The sequence below is a fragment of the Phocoena sinus genome, chromosome 16 (genome assembly GCF_008692025.1).
Source record: "Phocoena sinus isolate mPhoSin1 chromosome 16, mPhoSin1.pri, whole genome shotgun sequence".
Taxonomy (NCBI): Eukaryota; Metazoa; Chordata; class Mammalia; order Artiodactyla; family Phocoenidae; genus Phocoena; species Phocoena sinus.
Window position 1 is genome coordinate 57,863,328 of NC_045778.1, and position 11,874 is coordinate 57,875,201.

Genomic DNA, 11,874 nt, shown 5'->3' on the forward strand with positions numbered 1-11,874 from the left:
GCTTAGTCCCCAGGGGAGGGACCCAGGCAGGCTTAGGGCTGCTGAATGGTCCTTGGGAGAGGGCCATAACACATCCTGATGGAGTTTATGACAGGCAGGGACCTAAACCACTGGGACTGTAGTTTGACTTCCTGATATCAATGCCAAGGAGTATGTGGATACTGCTTGTCAATCCCCTACCCCAGTACAGGCTTGTTGTGAGGGTCAAAAGCAAGAGGGGCATTCCAGGGGCCCCGGATGCATGTGTGTTGGCTCTACCATATGGATCAACTGTGTGGAATGCTCCCCTACCATTTCCATTTACACTCTTTGGGCTCTACCCTGGGTATCACCACCAGGGAGAGAGGGGAGTGGGTGTGACGACGTGAGCAGCAGACTTGGGTCCCAGTGGGCAAACATGGAAGAGGAGGCAGGGGGTGGGAGGTTGGCAAGAGGTGGGCAGGAAGGCAAGCTGGGGATGAGCAGCTCCTCTGTGGGTGTCCTATGCTCTGCTCCTTTGGGTCTGATAATGGTGTAGACACAGATTGCTCCATGCATCTTTGTAGGTCAGTGTGTCTTTGCACGTGTTATATCTCTACTCTGTGTCAATACTTTGTGACCCTATGGCTAGGGATAGGTGTGCCACCAGAAAGATCAAGAAACTAGGGAGTTACCCAGTAGACCCAAATCAGGCCCACCTGGGTCTTTGGTTTGCTGAGCACAGTATTTAAAATAAGCAAACAAACATGAAATTGAATGCCTTTAGGAGAAGCAGTGCTTTTGAGCCACAGACCCCACCACTCCCTATTGCCTTTCACTGGTGGTGTCACATTTTTATAATCTGCCTGGTACTGCAGTCTTGAGTCTGTGACCTCTTGAAAAGAAGGAGATATGCTACTATTTCCCCATGAATTGTCTCCTGAATAATTAGTTTCCTTCAGAGACAAAGGCTGGAGTCCAACCACCAGACTCCCTGGGAAGGAGGGGTACTGGGAACCACTTTTTTTTTTTTTTTTGCAGATTCAGGAACACTTGTATTGAGGGAAGGAAACAAGTCCCATCTTTCTATGAGAGAGAGGTTCAAGATCATACAGATGCAACTGGAACCCAGGCTGCCTCAGTGGGACTCTTTGCACACTGCCTCTTCCCTTTACTAAGTCAGTTCTGAGCTGAGGATGAGATATGAGAGAGGCAGAGGGAGAACAAACTCAGAGACACTGAGGGATTCACTAATTTCAAGCTGGTGTGTCCTGGACATGGGCCCCTGCCAGAGGATGGAGAGGGGTTTGGGCTGACACCCTGATGGGATGGCTATTGGGCAGACTGGTTGCTCAAACAGCCCATTCTGTGGCCACACAAGAAGGCAGAGCCCTTCCTGTCCAGTTTCATATCACTACCCTGCTCCGTCGTCCATCTTCCTGGGAGAAAGGGAAACTTGGGAGCCCAAAGGAAGGTAGACTCTATTTTGTTCTCAAAGCTTAGAAGAGGTACCTGGGAATATGTGAGGCTTGATTTGGGGCTTGGGTTAGGACTTGTTCTTTGTTCCTGCTCCACCTTTGCAATCAGCCTTCCAGAACTCTCAGTGGATCCTGTAGGGTAAGGCCCCCGGGGGGACCATAGTAGGATCAGATCCTCCATTCAGCCAGCAGCTTCCAGAGTAGGAATCCTGATACAAGGCTTTAATTTGACTTCCAAGAAGCCTAGGATAGAGATGAGAAGGGACTAAAGGATGCTTATGTAAGGGGGCTGGTATTTTGTAGTTATCATTTATTGAGTGTTTATTTTGTGCCAGATAGTGGACTGGGTAGTATTTTACATATTATATCTCATGAATTTTACCTACTATATCTCAATCATCCTCTGAGGAAGGTACTACTTACTATTTCCTAGTGCTCAGATAAAGGAAATTGAAGGTCTAGGAAGTTAAAAGCCACACAGTTTTTTAAAAAATTTATTATTTTTTTATTTTTGGCTGTGTTGGGTTTTCGTTGCTGCACGTGAGCTTTCTCTAGTTCCGGCGAGCGGGCACTACTCTTCCTTGCGGCTTGCGGGTTTCTCATTGCAGTGGCTTCTCTTGTTGTGGAGCGCGGGCTTCAGTAGTTGTGGCACGCGGGCTCAGTAGTTAAGGCTCGCAGGCTCTAGGGCGCAGGCTCAGTAGTTGTGGCACATGGGCTTAGTTGCTCCACGTCATGTGAGATCTTCCTGGACCAGGGCTCGAACCGCTGTCTCCTGCATTGGCGGCAGATTCTTAACCACTGTGCCACCAGGCTAGTCCCCACACAGCTATTCAGTGGTGAATCTGATTAAATTTGAATTTCACATAAACAATAGTTTATTTTAGCATAAGTGTATCCCAAATATCCCAAATACCCAAAAAAGCATGGGTATACTTATGCTAAATGTGTTGTGTATCTGAATTCAGATTTAACTGAACGTCCTGCATTTTCTCTGGCAGCTCTAGGGTGGGGCCCTGCTTTCTGTCCCAGAAAGCCCTGAGGGAAATAGGCCTCAAGTAAAAGGTGGCCTGAGCTCAAGACTGCTCAGGCTGCAGTGACATCCCTTTTCTCTCTTCCTGATCGTGGCTGATACCTCCCAGAGCAGTCGGGGCTTGGAGTCTGGGCTCACCTACCCCCCCCCCACCCCCACACCCCCCACACCCCCCCACCCCCCACCCCGGCTCTGTGCTGTAGGAGTCACAGGTCCCACCCCTTCACCAATCAGTAGGGATAGGCTGCTCAATAGGCAGCGGCAGGCCACAGGTGGGGCGCAAGCACAGCAGGGATCCCTGAAAGAAATTTAAAATTAAAGAAAAAATTTTCAAGAAATGTGAGATGGCAACAAAGCGACTAAGCAGTCATCATGGGAAAAATTAAAACTTCCTGACATTAGTTGTCCGGTTTAGCACTGAATTTTTTTTTTTCCCGGTACACGGGCCTCTCACCGCTATGGCCTCTCCCGCTGCGGAGCACAGGCTCCGGACGCACAGGCCCAGCGGCCATGGCCCACGGGCCCAACCGCTCCGCGGCATGTGGGATCCTCCCGGACCGGGGCACGAACCCGCGTCCCACGCATCGGCAGGCTGACTCCCAACCACTGCGCCACCAGGGAAGCCCAGCACTGAATTTTATACATTGGGGGTGGCGTGGGGTGGAGTCAGTTGGAGAATCCGTCAAGGTTTCCGGCCTCTGAAGGTCTAGCGCAGCCCGCCCTCCAGGGCGGACCTAGCTCTGGGCCGGCCTGGAGGGTGGAAGATGGTGGGAACTACTCGTTGCCCCCATCCCCAGGATCTCGCGCCCGCTCTCCCCCAACCCAACGTCAGGCCTCGGTCTGGGCCCAGGCCTTGGTCCTGCCCGAGCTGCCACTCCTTCCTCTGCAGCTCCGCGCGGCTCCACCCCGGGCTCCATCGCCTGCTCCAGCGCTTGCTCAGGCGTCAGTTCGCTTTCGGGCTCCGGTTCCCACTCCCGGCACAGCTTGCTCAGCTTGCTCGGGGCGTCTCCCTACTGAAGAATTATGTTGCATGAAGCAGCCGCCACCATCTTGAACTGGCAGTGAACTTTGCTTTCTACATATAAATACAGATAGCAATCACACCCCAATCAGCGCTGAGGCTTCAGGGCATCATCTCAGCAACTCTAACTTTCCCATTACGATAATGTGATTTTCACTCAGTCTATAATATCACCAGCCATGAATAAAGCAACTGGCTCTTTCTGTCTCTCTCCTCCCTCCCCTCTTTCACTGCCTCTCTCCCACCCTCCTCGGTCTCTTTTCTTTTCCTCCCTCACTCCCTCCTCTTCTGTCTCTCTCTGCAACCCCTCCTGGGGTCAGCCTCCATCTCTATCTCTGCATCTCTGAGCATCTCAGCCTTCCTCTCCCAGTCTCTCTCTCTCTCTCCCTCCCTCCTCCTCTGGGACTCACCTTCCCTAAATACTAAAGACAGGGATTTGCAGTGCCCCCAGGGCTCAGTTAAGTTCTGTTCCCCAGCTCTGCCCTCATCTGCCTTTGCCTGAAGGTGAGAAACTGTGGGGTTGGAGGTGGCAGGGTAGCCTGCAAGGCTTTGGGGAGGGTGGAGAGATGGGGAGGGGAGGCCAGGAGTTGGCTGTTTGCCTCCCCTCTTTCTCTTTCCTTAGGTAACAGGATGGCTCTCTGCAAGGATTCCCATCAGGAACTTAAGGATCCAGCAAGGAGAGCTGAAAACTGCCTTCTTAGGAGAGGTCCTGGAGGTTTTCTGTATTTTGGAGGCCCCAAACCCGATCAGATTCCAAGTGCCAGACTATTGTGAGTAGATACAACTGGTGAGAGGGTGCTCTGGAGAGGCCTGGGGAAAAGGAGGAGTTGGCCCAACCTTCTAGGGCTACTTCTGAGTACACTGGGTTGTGAACTTGGCAGAGCTATCCAGGCTGGAGCTGCCTTTGCCAGGACATGGCTTAAAAGTCCACTGACAGCCTTTATCAAGGTGTCAGAGCTCCTGGAAAGGCCTTCTCTTGCCTTCGTGGGTATTCTCTAAGATGGTGGTGGTGCTGGTGGAGAGATTGTCTATGCTGGTTGTTCATTTATCCATCCCCCTGGGTTTGTATTCCAGTTCTTTCACCTCCTAGCTTTGAGGCTGCGGACAATGCTCTTAACTTCTCTAAGCTTCAGGGATCTCATCTATAAAATGGGAATAATAATAGTACCTATCTAGTGAACAAAATAATGTATATAAAGTGCTTAATACCGTGTTTGGCACATTGTTCAATAAATGTTAGCCATTATTATTACTATCGGCAAATATTGAATAATCGCCTGCCATATATATTAAGCAGTACACCATGGAGATTATGAGCCTGGGTTTTTGGAGTCAGATTGAGTTTGGGTCCTAGCCTAGCCACCTTTCCAAGGCTTAATGACCTTGGAAAAGTCACTTAGCCTCTCTGAGACTCAGTTTCCTCATCTGTAACAGCAATAATAATTATCCTTACTTATAGTATTGTTGTGAGGGTTACTCAGGCTAAGATAGTGCTGGCACAGTGCTGACGTATGGCAAGGGCTCTAGAAATAATAGCAATTAAGGGTCGGGCATGGCAGATCCAGCCATGAATGAAGCACACACTGCCCTGGGTGTCCTGGGGTTATTCCCTGGGCTCTGACTCTTTCTATTGTTCTGGACCACTGAAGGCCTTGACCTTTCACTTCTGTCTAGGGTGGGGGTTTGCTTTAATTTCTCTGGCTGTAAAACGTGGGCTTGCACCTTTTCAGCTGCCCACCTGGCGGAAAAGGGGTGGGACTAGGATTCCTGCTTAGCCCCTTCCCTGGGTAAGAGTGGTGAGAGAAGCTGGCTTTTGAATGCGCTGTCTTAGGCAAAGATGACAGTGTCCAGAAGGCGACTCTTGAATGTGCTCCCTAAGGCAGGGGTGACAAATTAGAATCAGACATCTGCATTCTGTCCATTGCTGTGTTTCTAAGTGCTTATGGGTTGGTCGGTTTGTTTGCTTGCTTGCTTTTAGTTTTCCTTGGTTTCTCTCTGAAGATCCCTTTGGAGGTATTCCCAACCTAATCTCAGATGAAAGAAAGGAAAGAAGACTCTACTCACGTCAGTTGGGCCATGAAGTCCAGACAATCAGAGCTTCCAGCTCTGGGGCCCGGAGAGGCAGACCCAGAGGAGGAACCTAGGGGCACAGTTTCTGGCCAGCGGTTTATTTGGGTCTCTTTGCTCATACCTAGCCTCTCTGCTTGGCTCCAGGAGAAAGGAAGCTACCCTTCAAAATCCAGAGCCATAAGCCAAAGCACTCTTAACTAAGTGCTTTAGCCAGGGGAACTTAGAGTCTGCTCTCCTCCCTCCTCACGTCTCTTCTCAAAGGCAAATAAGACATGGTCCGATTCTTCCAGATACCACAGTCCAGTGGGGGAGTCAGGCATGAAAACAAAGAAGTAACATAGAGTGAGAGACAACATAATAGAGACAATTACAGGGTGCAGTGAAGACAAAAAAAACGGTGGTCAGTTCAACCTGAGGTAACATTCAGGTAACGCTTCCTAGAGGAACTGGTGCTTCAGCTAGTTTGTAAATGTGGGCAAAATGGGAAGGGGAAGAGAAGGAAGGGCATGTAAGGTGGGGGAACAGCATATGCAAAAGCCTTGAGGCATCAAACAGCCTGGCACATTTGGAGAACTGCTGTACAGAAGGTGGGGTAGAGAGGTCACTTTGGGGGAGGCCAGGGGAAGGGGACAGATAGTAAAGGGCCCATGCGAAGTTGTGCTTTTATCCGGAAGGGCATTAGCAGTGGAATGATTTGCATTTCAGAAAGATAGCTCTGAGGATGATGAAAAGAAGGGGAGAAGGATGCAGCCAAAAATGCTGGAGGCTGGGAGACCAGTGAGGAGGCCCTTACAATTGTGCAGGCAAGAGACAAAGAGGACCTGAGCTGTGACAGTGGTGGTGGGGGTCCTGAGGAGTGAGACTGGGGAGAGCCTTACGAGGCAATTGACAGGATTTTGTACCTGGTTGGATGAGGGAGGTGATGAGGGAGAGGATTCCTGGATAACCGCCTTAGGTGAATGGTTGGGAGTGACAGAGATGGGGAACAGAAGGAGTAGAATGTGTTTGGGGAGAGTGCAGAATACTGAGTTCTGATTGGGACTTGTACTTGGGAAACCTAGAGTACATCTCAGTAAAGATACCCAGGAGGTTAAGGGACTATTAAGAACAATTTGACCTCCATACATTTGGAAACTAAGATGTCTAGTAGGGAGTTGGAAATACGTGTGTGTGAGAGAAGTCTTGTCAGGGTATATGGATTTGAGGGTCACCAGCATATGAATGGTAATTACAGCCATGGGAAGGAGGTCAATTACTTGGGAAAGACACATGAGGAGAGGGACTTCCCTGGTGGTCCAGTGGTTAAAAATCCGCCTTCCACTGCAGGGGACGCGGGTTCGATCCCTGGCTGGGGAACTAAGATCCCACATGCCGCGGGGCAACTAAGCCCGTGCGCTGCAACTACTGAGCCCGCGTGCTCTGCTGCAACTAGAGAGAAGCCTGTGCACCGGGGCGAAGAGCCTGCACGCAGCAGCTAAGACCCAGTGCAGCCAAATTAATTCATGAGTTAATTTTTTTAAAAAGCTGTGATGTTAAACAATTGCAGGTGATTATTAAAAAAAAGAAAGACACGTGAGGAGAGAAGGCCAAGAATAGAGTCCTAAGGAGTATCAACACTTCGAGGAGCGGTTTTCAGCCTTGGCAGCACATTTCGATGAACCAGGGAACTTGAAAAACACTAGTGTCTGAGCCCCACCCCAGACCAACTAGATCTGAATCTCTGGAAATGAGCTGTAAAAGTTCCTCAGGTGATTCTAAAATGAAGTTGGGGCTGATAACCAATGACTCAGAGGGAGGGCAGAGGAACAGGGCTAGCAAAGAAGGCTGAGAAGGAATGTTCAGGAAGATAGGAAGAGTTTCAAGGAGGGAGAATTCCAAAGCATCGAATGATGCAGGATAGCAACGGTTGAACCCTACCCAGCACTTATGCTATGTTGGGGACTTTACATGAACTCACTGAATCCTCCCAGAGACTCGATGAGGCAGGTCCTATTATTACCATTGTCATTTTAAAGATAAGTAAACCGAGGCACACGGATATTAAGTACTTGCCCAAAGTCACATAACTAGTAACCAGAAACCAGGATTCAAGCCCAGGCAGGTGACTACCTGAGTCTGTGCTCCTAACTGCTCTGCTAGACCACCTCTTTTGCAGAGGGCTGTGTGAGGTGAGCACTGCCCGTGACTTTAGCAGTTAGCTGGTCCGTACAGCCTTCAAAGGGGGCCAGCTGTTATCTTCTCTCTTCCCTTCTTTCTGTCTCTTTCCCTTTTTTCTCTCGTCCTTTGTTACTAAGGCAGCTGCCTCTCACCTCTCTGGCCTTCCTCTGGCTGATGGGCCAGGTGGAGCTGGTTCTCCTCCCTCTTCGTGAGACCACATGTTCTGCCCCTTACCGGGTGGCCACAACTGTGAGCACATGGCTGGTAGCCTCTTCATTCATCAGGCTGAGCTGAGCATCCTTTTAAGTCTCCACAGTTTGGAAGGGGGTGGGGAGTTGGGGTGATGCAGAAGAAATAGAGGCTCTTACCATCCTGGGAAGTAAGTCTTCCCGGGAAGTTGATGCCAAGATAGACCCTGAGGAGGAAAGAGACTGGAATCCATGTTCACATGGAGGGGATGTGAGACTAATTAGACACCTGGGACGCCCCTGTGCGCAGCTCCTGCCTGACTTCACCAGGCCCGGAAGCAGTGGTTCTCAACTAGTCTGCATGTTAGAATTTTAAAATATACCACAAGGACCACCTTCAGAACAACTGGATCAGAATCTCCGGGGGTAGGGCTCAGGCATTGATGGGTTTTAAAAGCTCCCCAGGGGATTTTAAAGTAGCCAGAGTTGAGAAACACAACCTCAAGAAAAGAGGTCTGGATAAGTATGAAAAGACTCTTTCTAACCTTCACTTAATCATTTCCTAGCTGGTGGGCTTGGGCAGCCCATCGAACCTCTTTGAGCCTCAGTTTTCTTATATCTGTAAAATGGGGATAGTAACCTTGACCCTGCCTACTTTATACAAGTTGTTATGATGCTCAGGTAGACTGTTAAATGTGGTATATTTTGTTAATTATATAGGGCACTACATAAAAGTGAGGTGGAATTAACCTATACAGACACTAAAATACAAATAAGCACACAAGGGACTTCCCTGGTGGCACAGTGATTAAGAATCCGCCTGCCAACACAGGGGACACGCGTTCGAGCCCTGGTCCAGGAAGATCCCACATGCCGCGGAGCAACTAAGCCCGTGCGCCACAACCACTGAAGCCCACGTGCCTAGGGCCCATACTCCGCAACAAGAGAAGCCACCGCAATGAGAAGCCCGCACACCACAACGAAGACTAGCCCCCGCTCGCCGCAACTAGAGAAAGCCCACGTGCAGCAACGAAGACCCAATGCAGCCAAAAATAAATAAATAAATAAATTCATAAAAAACAAAAACAATGTGTATCCCTGGTGGTGCCTGCCAATGCAGGGGACATGCGTTCAAGCCCTGGTCCAGGAAGATACCACATGACGCAGAGCAACTAAGCCCATGCGCCACAACTACTGAGCTTGCGCTCTAGAGCCCGCGAGCCACAACTACTGAAGCGCGCATGCCTAGAGCCCATGCTCCGCAACAAGAGAAGCCATCACAATGAGAAGCCCACGCACTGCAACGAATAGACCCCACTCGCCGCAACTAGAGCAAGCCTGCACGCAGCAACGAAGACCCAACGCAGCCAAAAATAATAAATAACTAAAAATAAATAAATTTATTTTAAAAAGACCCCAAAACAAATAAGCACATGTGTTCACTTGGCACAGTAGGTGCACTTGAGTGAGTACACACACATGTACACAAGACTAGACAGCTGCTGGCTGGGTTCTGAAAGCAGAGCCGTGGTTCTCTAGACTTGGCCTTTTATGTTTTTAGCCTTCAGAATATGCCGTTAAAATATGGAGAGATGATCTGTGTGCGTGCGTGTGTGTGTATGAGTGTATGTGTTTAAATGATTGCTAAAGTGTGGCATCATTTGAGTCCGCCTGTCAGCCTATCGGAAGCGTCATCTATAACCTTCACTGTTTGCAGTTTAATCTCCCCTGCCTCCCTGAGGGCCCTGTTCTGACATTTTAAACCCCATAAATGACAGTAGTGCTCTTAGCGATTTTGAAAAAAGCCAAGCATTTGGAAAAAACACACATAGACACATAACCCTAAATTCCCTTTCCCTGAACACATGCTCACTCACGCTCATAAGTGGAATCACAGACCTGCTCACACCCTTGTACTGGCCAATTTAGAAGTCACAGATATTGGCCAACATAAGTGCACATGCGTGATGGCAGGACACAGATGTATGAAGGCGCAGCCGTGCATCTGGTGCCTGTGTATGTGCTCCAGTAGACACACAGCAGACACACCTTTCTGCTCTCATCCTCAAGTCCTATCTATTCCTCTGCTCCTTGGCCTTGAAAGAGAATGGAAGAATCCAAGGTCCTTGGAAGGCTGGTGCTGGGAGCAATGGGGTGACATGGGAGGCTGAGGGGCCCCAAATCTTGGTTTAGTGTTAGGCAAGGTTGTACATTAATAGGCTCAAAGTCTCCACTCTTAGAAAGCCCATGGGTAGAGGGGATAAAAAGCAAATTGTACCCTGCCCTACCAGCAACCAGAGAGCTCACCACATTTGGGGAACTGGAATGAAAAAAGAAAACCCAGAGATGCATATTAAAGGGTTGAGCATGTGAGTATAGAAGGACATGGTATAAGATGTTGACAGTGAGCTCCATAAGGCAGGGCCCTGTCAGCTCCTGGCTGTATCCCTAGGGTTTACAACACACCAGAGGCTCATCAGTACTTGTTGAATGAATGATTGAAAGAATGTGTAAGCTCTAGGGTGAGTAAGTAGTAAGGGGAATGTGTGTGTCCATGTGTGTGTGTTGTGTGTGTGTGTGTGAGAGAGAGAGAGAGAGAGAGAGAGAGATGGAGATGGGGATGGGAGATTAGATAGTTAAGGACAGTTTCTTAGAAGAGATGACTTCTGATCTAAGACTGAAATAGAGGGGTCCACATCATATGTGATATCCATTTATTCCAGGGTAAGTGGCTGGTTTTTATTGCTCTGGACTATCTCTGACTTTGCAGCAAGGTCTCCCTACTCAAAGACAAGACAGACTTTTCTCCTTATATGTGAGGCAAATGTACCAGCAGAGGATAGGGACTCTGGGCAGCCCTGCTTGATTCTGAGGGGCTCTGTGGATTCTTCGTGGCAGAGCTTGCTCTTATGGCTCTCCTTCTCACCACCTCAAGTCATCATGCACTTTAACGAACTTGTTTCCATGGCAACCAATTAGTGTCAGAAAATGAGGTCTGTGACATCAGGATGAGAGTGGGGTGAGAAACCTCCATCTTCCATATTCCTGGCTCCCTGCTCAGTGTCTGCAACCTTGTGGGAGGACGCGGGGAAAGCTCCAGAAGAGAGATGCAGGACGTTGTTCTCCTGAGGAGCACAGATTCGGGGTCAGGCAGGGCCCAGGAATAGGGACTGGGTTCGAGATCTGATTCACCTGGCAGTGTCCCTACCTGCCATTCCACTCCAAAACGCTGACAAGGCTGTGGGCCCAGTAGTGAGACAGTGTGGGAATACTTAGAAGGGTAACAATAATCTGGGACCATTGCCTGTTCCCTAAGAGAGAGGGATCCCAGACTTTATTTGGGAGGCTGTAAACATGGCCCAGAAGGAAGGAAATCTTAGCTCTAGGAGAGGAGACCCTCCCCTTAGGCCTCACTTAAGACCTGTTGCCACCCCCTAGGGATGGATGTTTTGGTCTACAGGAGGAAAGTACATGCTTTAAATAAAGAGTAGGAAGCGCAGCTAGAAAGGCATCTGGAGAATGTAGGAGAGAGAATCCAATGGGCACTTAGCTCACTGATTCTTGGTGCAGAGAATGAGTTGTGGGTAACAGAACTGCACCAATCTGAACCCCTAGATCCTTAGGACCACAGCTGGCTTTCTGAGGGAGTCTGGCCAATTTGGGAAGGTCATTCTAATCAGAAGATAAAAGGAAGAATGCAAAGGACCTTGTCCTTAGGAGAAAAAAGAAGGCTGGATGTTCATTTACTGGACTTCCAAAGTATGTGAACCTCATCACACCAGCTGGGCAGGCTCTGCTGTGAAGATGATGGAGAGGACAGTGATGATGATGAAGGTAAACGGCAGCAGCTGTGTTTCTCATGGCACTTTACAAAACACTTTCATCCTTGTAGTAGCCCAGTCAGCAGGTAGGCAGGAATTGAATTGCCTGCAGGTTGGGTCTGGAAGCAGACTCTGGGGTGGAGATTACTGT